This window comes from Micropterus salmoides, unplaced genomic scaffold, assembly GCF_014851395.1.
Source record: "Micropterus salmoides isolate LMB-PRFRI ecotype aquatic unplaced genomic scaffold, ASM1485139v1 Ms_hic_scaffold_6, whole genome shotgun sequence".
Classification (NCBI taxonomy): domain Eukaryota; kingdom Metazoa; phylum Chordata; class Actinopteri; order Centrarchiformes; family Centrarchidae; genus Micropterus; species Micropterus salmoides.
In genome coordinates, this window is record NW_024044348.1 from 38,086,082 (window position 1) to 38,106,601 (window position 20,520).

The following is a 20,520-nucleotide window of genomic DNA, read 5'->3' on the forward strand; positions in this document are numbered from 1 at the left end:
AGGTCATCCAGGTGTTATAGGTCCAGTGTGTAATATTTCTGGATCTGTAGACAGTATAATATAAGATCCATAACTATGCTTTCAGTGGTGTATAAAGACCTTGCATAATGAACCATTATGTTTTTATAACCTTAGAATGAGCCATTTGTATCTACATAACCACGGGCACCCCCTCCTGTGGGGGTCGCTGTATTTTTTTGCCATGTTTCTACTGTAGCCGTCAACGCGCTCGTTTCGTTATCACGGCATTCTTCTGCTTGTGTAATTCCGGTAGCGTAGACGCTGTCACTACATTGAATAGGTACAAAGAAGAGGGAATAATAGTTATATACAGTCTCTGAGTAGTCTTCTGGTTTATTAGAAGTAAGAAGAGAAGTGACATTTGGACAACTGAAGGAGAACACGTGTTATTTAGCACGAGAGCCGACAGCCAGACCGTTTTACCACAAGCTGAAATTATGGCTGTCAGTACTACTTTGTGTTTTTGTTGTATTTGCAGATTGCTTATCTAATAAAGCAAAGCGAGAGGAGCCTTGATTCTCACCAGCCAATGCCTTTGTAAATTTCATGTATTATGTGGTTTATAATGGGCTGTGGTGCAGAAACAGTGAGTCTTACATTTTCCTGTTATCTGTCAGTGGTCATACTTGATGCACTAGATGTGATAGTGTTTGAGAATTTCTTCATTTACTTTGGTATGTTATTCCAGATGAGCCAACCCTCCCAATATGTAAAATAATGTATTACAGGAGTATGAGACATCATGTAACACTTCATTTCTTCATGTGGCTGTTGTTTATTAATGAAAAAGTAACCAAGTAGCCATTCAAGAAACCTCATTTCTTGAATGGCAATCTCTTTTATCTCATAGATGACACCTTTGTCCTGTCAGGCAATTCGCAACCCCCACCACTAGATGTCACTAGAACTTACACACTGAACCTTTAACATCCTGAAGGCACATTTGAAGTTCAGCTAACTGATGAGTTTCATCTGGCTTGATCGATAGATATAATTGAGTATCACCTGATAATATTGCCTAAAGGAAGCATATATAAAGTGAAGAGGATTGGTCCGAGCACAGATCCTTGAGGAACTCCATGACTAACTTTGGCGTGCATGGAGGACTCATCGTTTACATGTACAAACTGAGATTGATCTGAGAAACAGGACTTAAATCAGCTTAGAGCGGTTCCTTTAATGCCAATGAAATATTCCAGTCTCTGCAATAGGATCTGATGGTCAGTGGTATCAAATGCAGCACTAAGATCTAATAAAACCAGTACAGGGACAAGTCCTTTGTCTGATGCAGTTAGGAGGTCATTAGTAATTTTCACCAGTGCTGTCTCTGTGCTATGATGAGCTCTAAATCCTGACTGAAAATCCTCAAATAAACTATTGCTCTGTAGAAAGTCACACATATGTTTGGCAGCTGCTTTCTCCAGGCTCTTGGAGAGATATGGAAGGTTAAACATAGTAGGGCTGACCCCCAATAGTCGAAGATTTGATGCTTTGATGGGCGGAGCCTTTTGCAGCAAAACAATTTTACACAGAACTACCAGTTTTCTGACAATAAGTTAATATACAGCCTATTACAATATACAGTTTAATGTTTAATGCTGTAAATAAACATGTAAAATGAAAAAAACTTTCAAGAAATGTTTTTAAAAGTGCTTAAATAAATCCAAAATTGTAACCCTAACCCTGGATTGTCAGTGCGTATGTGTAGGCATGGTGTGTGTGTGGTGGCGGAAGAGGAACACTTGCTGAAGATTCACAGTGTTGTGCCGAGTTGTCCGCACCTCGCGGGAATTTCGGATATTTATCAGCGTTGATGAACCACACAAAGAATATTTTATCGTTTTTAAATAGCCAGCTACTTGAAATAGACCCGCAAGGAACCGCGACGTGCATGCAGTTGTCGACAGCACGGAATGCACGCTAAACTCTGCACAAGACCGGTGAATGACAGTTGAGAGAGAGAGAGAGAGAGAGAGAGCGCTTCTAACAGCCTCAGTTCAGTTGGAAATTTACAGTGTAAGTTGACTGAATAGACTGCAGCTCTGCAGCTTCTCAAGATTAAAGCGGAGCTACCGTGTGTAACCCCCCTCCTCCCCTGCAATCACCGTGCACAAAGACACACATGATTCAACTATCAGTTGACTATTGGCAGGACTTGATGATTCTGATTTGACTATGTAAATCCTTAGTTGGGTACAGCCCTAGTCTATAGTTTGCTAAACTAGAAGAGCTTTAATTACAGCTACTTTAAAGCACTGTGGTATATAGCCTAGAAGTGCTGACTAAGGGTAAAACTTCTTTAAGTTTGAGCTGTGGCTGAAAGAAACCTGGGGTTGTTCCTATTTTCCTCTATTAATGACGAGTAGTACGCTGCTCTGGCATTACGGAGGGCGTTCCTATAAGTTTTAAGACTATCTTGCCAAATTAAACGAGAATTTTCCACTTTGGTGGAACGCCAATTCCTCTCAAGTTTCCGTGATATTTGCTTTAATCTGCGAGTTTCAGTATTATACCATGGAGCTAACCGTCTTTGTTTTAGTATTTTCTTTTTTAGAGGGGCTACAGAGTCGAGTGTCATTCGCAGCGAGCCTGCAGCACTATCAACAAGATGATCGATTTGGGAGGGACTGAAACTAGCATAGGAGTCCTCCGTTACTTTGTGACTTGATAATGAATTTAGAGCTGATGGAATCGCATCCTTAAATTTAGCTACAGCACTATCAGACAGACATCTTGTATAGAAATTTTTGCCCAATGGCGTGTAGTTCAGCAATACAAACTCAAAAGTTATCAAACAGTGGTCGGATAAAGAGGGATTCTGTGGAAACACTACTAAATGTTCAATTTCAATACCAATACAAGGTCGAGGGTGTGGTTAAAACAGTGAGTCGGTTCATGAACACTCTGAGAGAAGCCAATGAAAGCTATAATTCTCAAAGTCCACATGAATATTAAAATCCCCTACAATAATAACTTTGTCCGCTTTAAGGACTAAAGTTGATAAAAACTCTGCAAATTCAGATAAGAATTCAGAGTACGGACCAGGTGCTCGGTACACTATAACAAAAAGAATTGGTTGCAGTGATTTCCAACTTGGGTGTGAAAGACCAAGAACAAGACTTTCAAATGAGTTATAGTTTAGTTTAGGTTTAGAGCTGATTAGTAGGCTAGAGTCGAAGATAGCTGCAACTCCACCTCCTCGGCCTGTGCCTCGAGGAATGTGAGTATTAATATGACTGGGAGGGGTGGATTCATTTAGGCTAACATATTCTCCATCACCCAGCCAGGTTTCAGTAAGACCAAATAAATCAATATCATAATCTGATATTAGTTCATTTACTAGTACACCTTTAGAAGAGAGAGATCTGATGTTTAAGAGTCCACATTTAATCTCCTATTCGTTTGCACTATTGCTCTTGTGGTTTTAATTTTTATAAGGTTTTTATGCACAGCTCCTCTTCTGTTTACCTTTTTAAATAATTTCAATGGTCGGGGGGCAGACACCGTCACTATAGGATTTTCACTAAGTAACTCCTGAAATGGAGGAGCAGAGAAGTGTGTTAGACTGCGACTCTGCGTAGGGTTTTGGGTGGGTAACTGCTGAAAAAGAAGGGCAGAGAAGTGTGTTAGACTGCAACTCTGCCTCCTGGTCTCAACTCTGGATTATCATGGATTTGGTCCACTAATAAACTTGGCCAGATTTCTAGATATGAGAGCTGCTCCTTCCCGAGTGGAATGAATGATGTCTCTCGGAGTCCGACCAGGTCTTCCCCAGAAAGTCTGCCAATGATAAAGACAAAGAATCTGTGTGAAAGGATGGATCAGCACACGCAGGTAGCAGGGATCATCTATGGAGAGTAAAAAGTGTTTTGCGGTGAAAAAAGTAGCTGCCTGCTCTCATTGGCTGGATGTGGATGTCGAGTCAGCAGACTCTTTCAGATATTTGGCATGCTAGATATCTGGCTGGCATCGGCGATGTGTCAGAAATGTATCGGGGAGCCGTTTTGATGCGTTGTTGAGTAGTTCACACATAATGACTGCCGACCGCAGATCGATCGCTGATTTACCCCTGATCACAGCCTGACGGTCGCCGAGCTCTCCAACCGGCAAATCAGGCTGAAAATCGAGTAATGTGAACTAGGCTTTACTGTATTTACGTTTATCCTTAGCCAGCAGTTTCAAATAAGACTCAATGTCGCCCGCACTGGTCCCACTGATGCACTTAACTATGGCCGCTGGCTTTGCTAACTTCACGTTTCTCAAAATGGAGCTGCCAATAATCAGAGTGAACAAATTAACTACACTTGTTACATGTACCATCACCGCTAAAGGACGCAGAGAAGCAACTGAACATCTGACACACCGAGCAGGAGAGCGAGAAAGTTGTGAGAGGGAGAAAGTTCTGCTTGTTCAGTTGTTGTTACACAGTGAATCTCATTCCACTTTGAATCCTGGACTTCCTTCCACTCTTCCTTGGAATTGTTGTTATAATTAATTATATATTTTGAAATTTACCAGATTCCATTTTGAATAGCAATTTATTTTTGCAGTCCAACATTTGTAACAAGTGTCATTTCTTTTTGTGTTTTTTAGCTCGATCCATTCAAGGGACTTATAGTCAGGATGTGTCGGCCTATACTGCTTTGACCATTCTGTTTCTCAGATAACTTAATGCCACTTAGCTACTTTAATAATCTGAGATAACAGATAACAATGAAAAGACCTGAAGGAGGTAGATGACCTGACCCGCAGTCTCCTCCTGAATGTCAGCAAGAATTGGGAAGAAGCAGGGGACGAAGTATGCCCCCCTTAATATCAGCAGGTCAGTGGTGAAGATGGAGGACAGCTTCGAGTACCTTAGTGTCCACATAATGAGGACTTGAGCTGGGTGCTGCATACTGACTCTGTGGTGAGAAAGGTAAGCCAGAGACTGTTTCACCTCAGATGCTTGAGGAAATTCCAGGTAGCCCCTCAGATACTGAGAAATTTCTACTCCTGCACCATTGAGAGCGTCCCGACGGAGAACATCCCTTGATATGGTAACAACACCAAAGATTTAGTTCTGTTAGTGAAAAGTTCACCAACTTCACTATGTTGGCAAAAGAGAGGCCTACACTTCATTCATTAGTTTTCTGCTCTGATCAAGCACCCTGTGGTGTGAAGTGATCACTGAGACTAATGGCGTCAGTAAGCAGCTCTACACAGTTCATTAACAACATTTAATACACAGGAGTTATTGGAATCTTTCACTGTGATTCCACAGAGTCCAGACAGAGAGGCCAATGGAGACGTCCTCTCTGTTCTCACTCCTGATCATGTATGAGTTCAAGAGCAGCATCATCTCCACATCTTTTGTAGTGAGTGTGTACATACAAGCCTTCTTCACACTGGAAGCAAAAAGCTCACTAAGCAGCACATCTCTGTGATGTGAAAGAGCTCAGATTAGAAACCATCTGTAGAACCGACCTTTTCAAGGCGACAGCTGGAGTTTTGATGGAGTGAGTCCTCCTGCCTCCAACTGTGTACACAGTAACACAGTGCTGCACATTGAGATGAAAATGAGAGCTCAATTTAGCCATGACAGCCCAATAAAGTTTCTCTTCTCTCTGCAGTAGGGCCCTTTTCATGCTTGACACAAGCAGCTGCTGATGTGTGAGACATACGTAGTCTTATTAACGCAGCCAGTCATGATCAGCACAATGAAGAGATCCTCCTCACGGTGAAGACTGTAAATGAGCACACACCATGGAGGCCCCGTGGCTCTGAGTACACATTCACTGTCCTTCATTATTTCCTTTCACACCCAGTTCTTTTATATCTACAGGTTGATTTATACCAGTTCACTGCACATATCACACACACACCTTATGAATATGGTTATTTCTGGGTTGGAAGGATGTGCTGTGTATCTGGACGATGTGCTGTGTATCTGGACGATGTGCTGTGTATCTGGATGATGTTGTTATCTATAGTGATACATGGGAAGAACATTTGGTTTGTATTAAGAAGCAGTTTGAATGTCTGGCTGACGCACGGCTGACAGTTAACTTGGCAAAGTGTGAGTTTGCTAAGGCTACCGTCACATACCTTGGTAAGGTATTAGGGCAGGGGAACGTGCAACCGGTACGGCCTAAAGTGACTGCAATTGAGCAGTATCCAGTGCCTACAACTAAAAAGGAACTCCAGCGGTTTCTGGGACTTGTGGGTTACTGTCGCAGTTTCTGTAAAAGCTTTTCAACTGTGGTATCACCTTTGACAGATCTACTAAAAGGAAAAGCTAAGTACATTTGGTCAGCTTCTTGTCAACAAGCATTTGAAAATGTTAAATCTGTTCTTTGCTCACCTCCTGTTCTTGCAGCTCCATGCGTGGACGAACACTTCAAGCTGCACATGGATGCAAGTGATGTGGGTGCAGGTGCTGTTTTGTTTCAATGTGACAACAGTGGTATCGAACGACCCGTGAGTTTCTACTCAAAGAAATTTAATTCCTTTCACTTAAATTATTCTGAGAAGGAGACTCTTGCACTCATTTGGGCATTACAACATTTTGAAGTCTATGTTGACTCTGGTAGCGTTCCACTGGTGGTCTATACAGACCAATTCAATTCAATTCAATTCAATTCAATTTTATTTATATAGCGCCAAATCACAACAACAGTTATCTCACAGCGCTTTTCATAAAAGAGCAGGTCTAGACCGTACTCTGTGATGATATTTACAGAAGCCCAACAGTTCCCACCAAGAGCAAGCACTAGGCGACAGAGGCAAGGAAAAACTTCCTTTTAAGAGGCAGAAACCTCGAGCAGAACCATGGCTCAGGGTGGGCGGCCATCTGCCTCGACCGGTTGGGGTGAGAGAGAGAGAGAGAGAGAAAGAGAGAGAGAAGAGAGTGAAAGAGAGAGAGAGAGAGAAAGAGAGAGAGAGAGAGAGAGAGGGATGTAAGGAGAGAGAGAGGGGAGGGAGGCAGCCTACACAATATACACACAGAGGTACAGACAGCGAAGGTAATGTTGCTATAAACTAAATGAAAAATGGTACAGATATTTATAATAGTGTTAATGGTAACCATCGTAATGTTAATGATTATAATAACAATAAGACTAGCAACAATAGTCGTTGCAGTAGAGGGTGTCGAGCAGGAACACGGGGGCAGCAGGCGACCCGCAGCCACAGATCCAGACTCCACAGCTCCAGAGCCAGAAAACCTGCAGGAAGTGATAGGAGGAGAGAGGAGAGGGACGAGAAAGCACAAGACTACCAGAAAGGGGAGAAGTTGTGTTAGTAACATGCAATAATGGGATAAGGTTGCATACAGAGGGAGAGAAAGTAGAGGAGAGAGGAGCTCAGTGCATCATGGGAAATCCCCCGGCAGTCTAGGCCTATAGCAGCATAACTAAGGGATGGTTCAGGACTCACCTGAGCCAGCCCTAACTATAAGCTTTATCAAAGAGGAAAGTCTTAAGCCTACTCTTAAATGTGGAGATGGTGTCTGCCTCCTGAACCCAAACTGGAACCTGGTTCCACAGGAGAGGAGCTTGATAGCTGAACGCTCTGGCTCCTAGTCTACTTTTGGAGACTCTAGGAACCACAAGTAACCCTGCATTCTGGGAGCGCAGTGCTCTGGTGGGGTAGTAAGGTACTATGAGCTCTTTAAGATAAGATGGTGCCTGACCATTAAGAGCTTTGTAGGTAAGAAGAATGATTTTAAATTCTATTCTGGATTTTACTGGAAGCCAATGCAAAGAAGCTAAAACAGGAGAAATGTGATCTCTTTTTCTGGTTCCTGTCAGAACACGTGCTGCAGCATTCTGGATCAGCTGAAGAGTCTTAATGGACTTTTTCGAGCAGCCTGATAATAAGGAATTGCAGTAATCCAGCCTAGAAGTAACAAATGCATGGACTAGTTTTTCTGCATCATTTTTAGACAGGATGTTCCTGATTTTCGCAATATTACGTAGGTGAAAAAAGGCGGTCCTTGAAATTTGCTTAATGTGGGACTTAAACGACATGTCCTGATCAAAGATAACTCCAAGATTCCTCACAGTGGTGCTGGAGGCCAAGGCGATGCCATCCAGGGAAACTATATCTTTAGATAATGCGTCACGGAGGTGCTTAGGCCCCAGAACAATAACTTCAGTTTTATCTGAGTTTAACATAAGAAAATTACAGCTCATCCAGGTTTTAACATCCTGAAGGCACATTTGAAGTTTAGCTAACTGATGAGTTTCATCTGGCTTGATCGATAGATATAACTGAGTATCATCTGCATAACAATGAAAGCTTATGGAATGTTTCCTGATAATATTGCCTAAAGGAAGCATATATAAAGTGAAGAGGATTGGTCCAAGGACAGATCCTTGAGGAACTCCATGAGTAACTTTGGCGTGCATGGAGGACTCATCGTTAACATGTACAAACTGAAATCGATCTGATAAATAGGACTTAAACCAGCTTAGAGCGGTTCCTTTAATGCCAATGAAATATTCCAGTCTCTGCAATAGGATCTGATGGTCAATGGTATCAAATGCAGCACTAAGATCTAATAAAACCAGTACAGAGACAAGTCCTTTGTCTGATGCAATAAGGAGGTCATTAGTAATTTTCACCAGTGCTGTCTCTGTGCTATGATGACCACAATCCAAGAACCTTATTGCATTCTTTGCATTGCCCAAACCGCAGGTTGATGCAATGGATTTTGTTTTTACAGTCCTATTGTTTGGATATCCGCCACATTAATGGCTGAGAACATCGTGGCAGATGCTTTGTCAAGAGCACCTTGCTCATAAATTTTGTACTCTACCACCTAATATCTCTGGCTGTCTATCTCTCCTCACTTTAGCTCTTAAATGCTTCTCCAGGCGCCAGAGTTGCTGGGTTGCAGGGTGGAGATTGACAGACTGGGGGTGACACTACAGGATTGGTCAGTATTAAAAATAGTATTAGGATTAAAAGTAGTAAGGTTTCAAATGTAATTACTTATTCTGTTTGTTTACTTGGTTGTAGTCTGCCGGAATTCCCGGTGGGAACCCCGTTTATGTGGTTCTGGGAGGTCATCGTCAGCGGCATGAGTGCAGCTGTTGATTGCATTTGTGTTCGTACTGACATTCCACACCCACACACTGACATGACTGATCCTGATTTACACGTTATTGTAAAATAAATTGTTACTTTTTACATGCAAGCCCGTATAGTCTCCCATCTTTGTCGCAGCCAAAGAGCCGGGCTGTGACAAAGTAGCGCAACAATTCTTTTTTTCAGATCCTCAGAGTTCTTTGCCATAAGGTGCCATGTTGAACTTCCAGAGACCAGTAGCGATAACACCAAATTTAACACACCTGCTCCCCATTCACACCTGAGACCTTGTAACACTAACGAGTCAAATGACACCGGGGAGGGAAAATGACTAATTGAGCACCAATCTGGACATTTTCACTTAGGGGTGTTCTCACTTTTGTTGCTAGCGGTTTAGACATTAATGGCTGTGTGATGTGTTATTTTGAGGGGACAGCAAATTTACACTGTTATACAAGCTGAACACTCACTACTTTACATTGTAGCAAAGTGTCATTTCTTCAGTGTTGTCACATGAAAAGATACAATCAAATATTTACACAAATGTGAGGGGTGTACTCACTATAAATGCATTTAACATATCAGTTGACTGGAGCTAACCTAAAATGACACTCTCCCCATTCAGCCTTATTAATTATGAATCTCCATAAGCACTTTGTGTTATCATACTGTTTACCTTTCCTGCTACCTTTTTTGCATCAAGCTTTGTTGCATATGTCTTACCTCCTTTCAAAATTAGGCTCTATGTGTAAAGGAAACAACAAAAAGAAAAACCATGAAACAAATTTCTAGCACAAATAGCACAAACATTACACACTTCAGTTATGAGCTACACAATGTCTGGGGGTAATTTACTCTGCTCATCTCTCTCATCATCCAGCAGCAGCTGCTTTCAGAGAAAAGCCTGGAAAAAGCTACTGTTCACTGCCTGCTCAGCAGCAAACAGCAAACAGACACAGTTAGAGACTAGTTAGTGAACACAGTGGAGCAGTTAGCAGCTACAAAGACAGCTACTTCCCTCAGGAGCTGGTGGAGAACAAAAACAGAGCTAAAAGAGAGAAATCACATTCATTCATCAGGCAGACACCTGCTAACTGTTTGCAATATCAACATTAAAGGTAATGACATATCAGTATTGTGCTGCCCCCTATGTTGAAAATTAAGGTGATAAGCTGACTATAGAACTACTCACTGATTCCCACATATTCCACAGTGATCCTTGATGGCATCATTATGTTTGATGCCTGTCTGGTGAACTGTGTTGAACTGTTTGGTGTTGTGTTTTCTTCACAGCACATGTGGTACTGGTAACATGACGGAAATGTCATACTGTGGTAGGTAGGTGTACAGTAATAATAAAATTAATAATCTGTGATGTAGACAGCTGTCCCTGAGCCTGGAGGAGCAGGACCGGATGCCGTGGTCTACAGGACGGCAGAACAGTCTGTGGCTGGGGTGATTGGGGTCTCTGATGATACCATTGACCTTTTTCCTTCATGTGGTGTAGAGTTCCTCCATGGATGGCAGCTCCTCTGTAGAGCCTTATGGTTGAGGGCGGTGTAGTTCCAGGTGGTGATGTAGCCTGTAAAATACTTTCTTCTCATCCAACATGTGGTCTGAGATAAGGTTTTTGAGACAGGTCTGAATTAAGGATACTCAGCTATCTAACAATAAGAAATCCAGCTAACCTTTCTATACACAGGTTGTCTTGATGTTCAACTGAACTTAGATTTTTGTATAACATAAAATGAGTAAGTTATTAATTCACAGAATTAACCTCTTGTTTACCATCTGACAACACTGCCGTTTTGGGACCAATGGACAAATCTCTGTAACAATCACCATTAGCAATCTTTGTAAAATTGTAACTATCATAATATTATATTATGTAGCGCATACAAGTATTAGTAGGGTGACCACATGTCTCTTTAGACAAAAGTTTCACCCCAAAAGTCCTCCTCCTCTGGCTAACTGCACTGCCTTTTAAGTTTTAGGCTGGACCTCAGCCCTCTTTGAGCTCACATCTTGTTTTTGTCTTTCTTGAAGTTTTGTGCCTTACCTAAACAAATTTAAAATATTTTCTCAACAAGCCTCTGAATGAAAGTATTAAACTGGAAAAGTTGTTCTGTTTTATTTTTGTCTTGCAAGGTGATAGTGTCACGCTCTGCCAGGTGGCCATCCTTTGTGTTGCACTTTTGAGTTTAGTATCTGCCTTAGTATGTTGAGTTTTGGGTTCTATCCTGTCTAGTGTCCAGTATCTGCTATATAGTCTGCTTGTCATGTCAAGTCTCTCTGTTTTCCTCTGCTCTCTCTCTCTGCCTCGTTAGTCTCATGTCTGTCACCTGTGTTGCTCCCGCCCTGCTCGTTAGTCCCTGTGTATATATACCTGGTGTTTCTGTCTTGTCCTTGTCTGGTCATTGTTCATTTTACCCCCCAGTCTGTCGTGTGTGTACTCTCTGCCTGCCTGTAACCAGCCTTGCTTGTCTTTTGGATTTCTGTTATTCAGCCACTCACCAGTAAGTGTGCTCGCTTTTGGTTATATTAAAACCCTTCGTTGAACTATACCTGCTCCGCTCTGTGTCCTGCGTTTGGGTCCTCTAACCTGCTTCCACACCACGATCGTGACAGATAGCATGCCATTTCTTAACTTTATCTGACCAACGTAACAATTAGACTAGTTGAAGTTAGTGCCAAATATATTTTATTTGACATATCAAACTTGTAACCGTGTACTTGTTCTCCTAGCGTAACCACAGCTGTAGCTGCGCGCATAGGTGTCATTTACACTGGGGACATGTCCACACCACTTTATGAAATGGCTAATTTTGTCCCCATCACTTTTTAAAGCATAATTTGTTTAAAAAAAAAAAATTCTGAAATACAGGTGCTGGTCATATAATTAGAATATCATCAAAAAGCTGATTTATTTCAGTAATTCCATTCAAAAAGTGAAACTTGGATATTATATTCATTCATTACACACAGACTGATATATTTCAAATGTTTGTTTCATTTAATTGTGATGACTAAAACTGACAACTAATGAAAATCCCAAATTCAGTATCTCCGAAAATTTGAATATTACAGTAGAAATGTTGGCCAACTGAGAAGTATGAACATGAAAAGTATGAGCATGTACAGCACTCAATACTTAGTTGGGGCTCCTTTTGCCTGAATTACTGCAGCAATGCGGCGTGGCATGGAGTCAATCAGTCTGTGGCACTGCTCAGGTGTTATGAGAGCCCAGGTTGGTCTGATAGTGGCCTTCAGCTCTTCTGCATTGTTGGGTCTGGCGTATCGCATCTTCCTCTTCACAATACCCCATAGATTTTCTATAGGGTTAAGGTCAAGCCAGTTTGCTGGCCAGTTAAGAAAAGGGATACCATGGTCCTTAAACCAGGTACTGGTAGCTTTGGCACTGTGTGCAGGTGCCAAGTCCTGTTGGAAAATGAAATCTGCATCTCCATAAAGCTGGTCAGAAGCATGAAGTGCTCTAAAACTTCCTGGTAGACGGCTGCGTTGACCTTGGACCTCAGAAAACAGAGTGGACCAACACCAGCAGATGACATGGCACCCCAAACCATCACTGACTGTGGAAACTTTACACTGGACTTCAAGCAACGTGGATTCTGTGCCTCTTCTCTGTTCCTCCAGACTCTGGGACCTTGATTTCCAAAGGAAATGCAAAATTTACTTTCATCAGAGAACATAACTTTGGACCACTCAGCAGCAGTCCAGTCCTTTTTGTCTTTAGCCCAGGTGAGACGCTTCTGACGCTGTATCTTGTTCAAGAGTGGCTTGACACAAGGAATGCGACAGCTGAAACCCATGTCTTGCATACGTCTGTGCGTGGTGGTTCTTGAAGCACCGACTCCAGCTGCAGTCCACTCTTTGTGAATCTCCCCCACATTTTTGAATGGGTTTTGTTTCACAATCCTCTCCAGGGTGCGGTTTTCCCTATTGCTTGTACACTTTTTTCTACCACATCTTTTCCTTCCCTTGGCCTCTCTATTAATGTGCTTGGACACAGAGCTCTGTGAACAGCCAGCCTCTTTAGCAATGACCTTTTGTGTCTTGCCCTCCTTGTGCAAGGTGTCAATGGTCATCTTTTGGACAGCTGTCAAGTCAGCAGTCTTCCCCATGATTGTGTAGACTGAGAGACCATTTAAAGGCCTTTGCAGGTGTTTTGAGTTAATTAGCTGATTAGAGTGTGGCACCAGGTGTCTTCAATATTGAACTTTTTCACAATATTCAAATTTTCTGAGATACTGATTTTGGGGTTTTCATTAGTTGTCAGTTATAATCATCAAAATTAAAAGGAATGAACACTTGAAATATATCAGTCTGTGTGGAATGAATGTATACATTATACAAGTTTCACTTTTTGAATGGAATTACTGAAATAAACAACTTTTTGATGATATTCTAATTATGACCAGCACCTGTATAGCTTGCAGTTAAATGACAAATGAAAATGCCTTTTGAAAGGTTTATTTGCACAATAAGAAAACATGCATTGCAATTAAAATATAGAAGAAACAAATGTGCATTGTCCAAAAAAAGTAACTTAAGCTAAAAAAAAAACAAGCTACTGATTATAAAATGACCCAAAAACATGCATGCACCAATCAGTAACTTTAACAACTTCTTGCCACAGTTTCTTTTTGGCCAAGTTTTCCGTTCTCTCCCTGTGAAAGGAGGATGGAAAACTAAATCATGCCTACAGTAAATATGTGCTGCCTCAGCAGGGATGATATTATGAGAAGATCTACAGGAGAAATGGATCTGAAACCAACACAGAATGACTAAGAGCTGCACTCATATTCTGTTATGTTTATATATTTTGAAATGTCACGTGCTACCTGAATTTTGTTTCCTTTTACATAAGTATAAACATTTCCATCATAAATTAGTGCAGAAACCTTCACCAGAATGCAGCAAATGAATTAAAGATCAAAATTTCATGGAGGAGGTCCCCCCAGACCCCCCACTCATATATCACGCCATTGATGATATCTTTAAAACACTGTTTTAGGATCTTTTCGTCTCGTTCTCATGAACCTAATATTGCTTATCGTGATGTCTCGCTAGCTAAGTGTCTCTTAGCCAGCTTTGAAAGTTGTTAACTTTCTGGAAAGTAACTTGTTTTGTGTTCGACTGCAATGAAGGTTAGAACAGAAGAAACATTGAATCCTGCATCTTCCTGAGAACTGTGCCTGCAAAGTCTTGGCTTGGATCTCGACCCTGAAACGAGACTGCCGGACCAGCTGCTCTACAGGAATCACCAGGGAGCGTAACTGCACCTCCAACACCAGTGGAAGCATCTCGTGTTTTTTTTTTTTTTTTTTTTTGCTGTGATATAAGAGATATAAGTTGATGTTGAATAAAATAGATAAATTCCCATTTAGGAGACCAGGTCAATTTATCATAATTAAATTCCTTCTTGAGAGACTGATCAAAAGAATAATCAACTTTTAATTTGGTTTCATTTCCATGTTATTAATTCAGTGGTGCCCCGATAACAAGTGTTTGTTAAAGTAACGTTTCTCCTACAACTGTAATATTCAAAACTACTAAAATAACATCTAAGTTGTAATAAACTGGAATTATCTTTGAGGACCATATGAAATTGTGGTGTGCATTGAAATTCATGACACATTTAACTTTACACTTTGAACCTTTTCTACTTGGACACTCCTTTGCAGCCACCCTAAGGCTATTAACTTTGCAGACAACGTACTGTCTCCCACAATCTGATGAGCAGATTGTTGTGGAATATTCTGATCACATTCCTGCTCTCCATAATATGAACCTATTTTGAGTCCAACCCTCAGTACAAGTTCAAAGACCAGGTAACTGTCAGTATGTTGTCTTCTCCACCCAACACTGTGTAGTGTAATGATAATCTTTATATACAGAGTGATGAATATTACACCTCTATAGTAACAACTTATATTTAGTTGTTACATATGCATGCTTCTCTGTAGTTTAACATACTTAGCCATTGAATTATTCAGATTCAGTTGATTTACACATAATTGTATGTAAACCAGTTCATAAAGACTCATCTGACAATAACTGTACAGAGACACACTGACATAGACATCCACCTCAGATGGGGTGAGGGTGTCACCTTGAAGAGGAAAAATCTATTTCAGAAAGCTTTTAGGGCAGGTGTGGGCGTCTCTCACCTGCTCCTCAGATCCATACTGCCACTTGAGGCTACAAGGTGCTCTGGTCAACGCCATCCAACTGAAAAATGCTCCTGTCATCCCGTGTGTGTAATTTCTACACATACACAGTGTTTTGTCAGTTTTTTTTTTTTTTTTAGGAGAATAAAAGGAGCTCTAGAACATGTATGACTTCTTTCCTCCTGCAGAAACACCATCATCCCTCAGCATCACATCACTGCAGAACAGAAAACTGTCAGCACATGCCTCCCAGTATAACACGAGTCTAATGACTGAGTAAACGTCTGGGTTCTATTCATGGTCTATTGTATATCTTCATTCACCCTAGTGTAAATGGGTCGCCCACTAATCATAAGGTCGGCAGTTCGCTCCTACAGTCTGCATGTCGAAGCGTCCTTGGGCAAGATACTGAACCCCAAATTGTTGAAGACTAGAAGTTGGTCTGTACGAGCGAAGTGCAGTCCATTTACCGCTCTCCCCTGTAGCAAGTAGGACTTGAACTTACTATTTACTACTTACTTGTACCACTAGTAGCCGTACGTATTGTTTTAAGAATTTTTTCATAATGATAGCTAATCTCTTAATTAAATATTTGGTAGGTTTAATAATAGTTTATTTACAGCAGGTACCATTAACACAGTCCTTTAATTAAACCACTACCTGTTACCTTTACATGTTGTTATTTTAGTATATTTGATAATTTTGAAACAAAAGCTCCACCTAGTGGGTGATTTTGTACAGAGCTTCCTTTTGGCCAGGGACAATGCTGGTCCAGCTATCATGTTAATCAAACTGACCCATGTGGAGATATGCATCACTTTGACCGTACCTACAGCAAGTTCTCGGAAGTAGTTATAGACGGTTGATCAGGGAGTAATAAAACATTCACAAAACCAGTATGCATATGGTGACACAGTGCTTTTCAGACTAAAGAAGGAAACACTTCCAACTTAGAAAAGCACCTCAAAGACAGATATTCCGATTTATTTATAGACTTCAAGGTGAGTGAGTCTCAGTTCATGTTACATTAACAACGTATCCAAAGTGTTAACCTTGTTATGTTGTAATCCTCAAATACATGTTAACATTACTTTTGTTTGAGACAGCTGGCATTGCTGTGACACCTGGCCTACTGTGTTTAGGCTAACGTAAAGTAACCATAGCTCGTAGCTTTAGGCTCCCAGCCTTACCGTTCAGTCTGTGTCATCTGTCATAATGTTGTTAGTGTTTTAAATAAATATTTCTGAACTAATGGTCTGTAACCTGTAAAATGTCAGTAAATTTAAACTACTACTGCTTGCACTCTGAATTAAGGTGTGTGTGTGTGTGTAGCCTCTGGTTGTTGTTTTTTTTTAGCTATAACTGCTAATTTATTAAAGCAGTGTATGTTAAAGTACATGGGTTTTTTTTTTTTAACGTGGTATCAAATTGGGTTTTGAGAATCATGGCATTTCACTGGTATTGGTATCGACTACCACATTTCTGAGATTGTGACAGCCCTGGTATGTCAGGCAGTGCTTCCAAAACTTTGTGTTGCACTGGTGCGGTCTTGGATCCAGTCATATTGTTAAGCATCCTGCACTGAAAAATAAGTCTGGAAATGTTTTTTTTGTAGGGCAGAGATGTGAGCTTTCATGCATAGGATTATTGTGTTCTGAAGCTTGTTGACCTCGAAGAATGATTTCAGGTTCTGAAATGAATCTGTTATTTCCCTCCTTAAACTGCTGCTCCCACATCTCCAGTTTTCTTGTGAATTATGTGATTTTTGCTCATGTTTCTGCAGATTTAGTTTGTTGAGTTTCTGAAATATGTCACTGAGGTATGCAACTTTCATTAGGAAGGTCTTTATCTCATCTCGCAGTTCAAAGATCCTGGATAAAACCTTCCCTCATGACATCAGTCCTCGCTATGGAACAAAACAACTGTGTGGTCGGAGCCCATTGCCTCACACAATGCATAACTTGAGTCAGTGTACACCCCTCTGCTTTATGTGTAGATAGATGGGAGCCCTCTCACAAACGTCTCAATCTTATGCTAGCCCCCCTGAAAAAGCTTTGGCTCGCCCCCCCACTTTGGGAAGCACTAATGTAAGGTGATTGAATGTGCAACAACAAGCCAAGACGCACTTACCTCGATTACAGCACCACCTGCTTCTTTTTGCCACCTAGCCACCTATTCTTTGTAGAGCCTCGGTGGAGCATTGGAAGGTAATGTCCCACGTTTTGTGTTAATCAGACTGACCTATGTCATGTGGGGATATGACATCATTTCCTATTTTGACTGTCACCGTTTGAGGCCGTCTGCGGGAGCTCCGTTTCCAGAGGGTTAAATGATCAAGCTATTATGGTGTATCAGCAGACATAATTATGTTTTTCATAGACTTCTTCATAGACATAGCACAGTAATTGGAGTGGAACCATTTGGTGAGATTCAGTACTTTTGGGCTTACTGACAGCCAGACAAAAGTTAGCAGGATTCTCATGTCACTTTCATTTTTATACAACCAACATGTCCGGAAAAACAGCATATGCAACCTTTTAGTACATGTGCACCATCTACACATAAGGCTCCAGGTGGATGGCAAGAAAACGCAATGCTTTAAATCTACATGCAGCCCACTTGCATAGCAGTGTGTATCGAGTTGCACTCTTTTACAAGCAGCAATCTTTGCAACTCGAAATGTGTTGCTGTGCAAGCAAGTCTGCATGTAGATTTAGGCTTTGTGTGTTTGTATAAGCCTACAATGCAGTGAAAGGAGTATTTTAAGGGTGCATTAATATATATATTGCACATTACTGTGGTTTCTCCACTTTTGTGGCTGCTTTTTGCCTATTTGGGAATCCGGATTTCAACTTTTTGTGTCCTGCTTTCATCCAGTGTAAAGTGGATGTGAATACCTAAGAGAATGTGGTGCATTATATGGGTCCATACAGGCCACAGAATAACACAGTTTCTTCAGTAGGGAGGTAGCTGGTTAGTCTGGGTCAGCGTGGCAGGCTGCGCGGATGTTTGACGCAGTCACCCTTCCAGCCTTCTGGTCAAACCACTGGAAGCATTTTGATTGTAGTCTTGTCTCCCTTTCTATCTCATGACACTACAATTGAAAAAGGTTGAGTAACAAATTTGTGATATGTGACAAATCTAAACAGTGATTAATTCATTTTTATTTAAAAAAAATTACTTTATTAAATTATGGACAGAATTTTGATTTCTGCACTTGAACTAGCAAGTAGTGCCTGGCACATTCCTGACATACAAGTCTTCAACTCAAGCAGGAAGCTTCCGGTCAAAGAACTGAGACAGATGCGAAGTCCCTTAAAACTGCATTCTATCGAACGGTGAGCAGTGGATGACTCTTCCAGTTGCAAAAAAAAGTGAGGCTACTTCTCAGCTGATTTATGTAGTCAGTACTCAGTAAACACTTTCAAAATGAGTTTATGATCTTAGTCTCTAGTTTCAGGTCTTCTTCAATACAACATGATGTTCACTTAGTAAATTATGGTCCCATTTGAGGAAAATAGACTATAAATAGAGTATGCTTCAGGGCGGGATTATCTGTGATTCACAAGTCGTTATCAGGCTAGAGTGACTCGTACCCATGGCGCTGTGTAAATTTAACCAGCACCGTTGAAAAAGCTTATTAGGAGTTGGCTGTTCACTTTCTCTGGTGAGTACTTATAGTTTTAAGACGCTAGACAAAGTTGTCAGCCCTGTTAAAATGACAGTTAACGTGAATTACAGATGCACCTAGCTAATTATATATATATATATATATATATATATATATATATATATATATATATATATATAGTCACATCCGGAGCCACCGTTTGCAAAAAATCAACATGGAGGCGCCTTTTCGGCCAAACTCGAGTCTTCAAAACTAATGGGTGACGTCACAATGAATACGTCCACTTCTTTTACAGTCTATGCTTCAACCATGATCTAAATATTCAGGGCTTGAAGCTGAAGGAAAATTGACAGGCCTGTGCTGCAGTGTGGAGTGTGTGTGGAGTGTCCAGTGTGGGCTGCCAGGTTGGAACAGTATATAAATACATAGAACTGATGTGGATATCTTTATGTGCATATGTTAAAGTGAACAATAATAAAGTGTTCCAATGCAACTAGTTCCTGTACCAGCCCTTTGTTTTCATCATGTAAGCTATAGTCCAATTCAACTCTTCACAGCATGATTTGGTAGATTCTGAGTAGCATTATGACAAATAATTTGCCCCCCACCCCCCTCTTCCCCAGTTTCTCCTGTTGTCCTGTCAAATTTAACAGAATGCAAAAATGCAGAAATATAATCCTTAAAATAACAGAGTGTGATACAAATTTCTCACTTAGCCTCTTAGCCATTCGAGGGCAGCTAATGGCAAACCCAAAAATCCTGACAACATCATGAAAACACCAGAGTGGGAACGCCACTGCCCACGCTGCAGGAGATGAAATGTCTGCTGTGTGTAATGTAATGCTGCAGAAAAGCAGACCTTGTTGCAGTGAATTCACACCAGCCGGGGAACAGCTTGTAGGTACAGTTTCCCTGGGATAAAACTGACCTTTAATTGCATTAGGGCTGGTGTGCACTCACCACTGCAGACACACCATCTGTGTGGCCTTTCCTCACTCTCCATGCCTAACCTTGAGTTGTGGAGAGCAGCTGTCTGGAGGGGAGCAGGGTGCGCACGGTCTGAACGCTCACATTGTTTTAAAGACAGAGGAGGACAGAGGAAGCTCCTCACCTGAATCCATAGTGACAGCTTCCCTCCAGGGCAGAGGGATATGCACGCTGACTGGCCTTTCTTCTCTGGGATTTTTCTACTTATCTGACATCTCTTGTCATCTCTCCTACAGTATCGACCCTTTCACTTGTCATATTCTGCTGTCTGACTTTCAGCATGGTGAACCATATGTTAGGGTGAGGGGGGTTATCCCAGGACTACTCCCACTACTTTTTTTTTGAATGCCGTGGAGCCAAAAGGCTGCACTGCCCTGCTGGTGCTCATTCAGGAACATACTGTTTACAGCATCATGTCAGTAATCTATTGTATATGTGCTCGAGCTTTGGTTTCTGTTTGTTCATTTGATTTGATGTGTCACTCTGGATTGATTTAATTCCTGATTATAATATTGTCAATGTGTATTATACATTTCATTAACAATCACAATATTTTGTTTCGATGTAGTCACACAAGGGCGTAATTTCCACAGCGGATCGGGGAATTGTGTGTCATTA

At 41.2% G+C, this 20,520-nt stretch overlaps 1 long non-coding RNA gene across 1 annotated transcript; it reads left to right on the top strand.

Annotated features, from left to right (window-relative positions):
• The first annotated feature begins 11,579 nt into the window (after positions 1–11,579).
• LOC119890704 lies at positions 11,580–14,717 on the top strand. The gene is made up of 2 exons (XR_005442283.1): positions 11,580–11,609; positions 14,262–14,717. It is a non-coding gene; the product is annotated as an uncharacterized LOC119890704 (long non-coding RNA).
• The last annotated feature ends 5,803 nt before the right edge of the window (positions 14,718–20,520 follow it).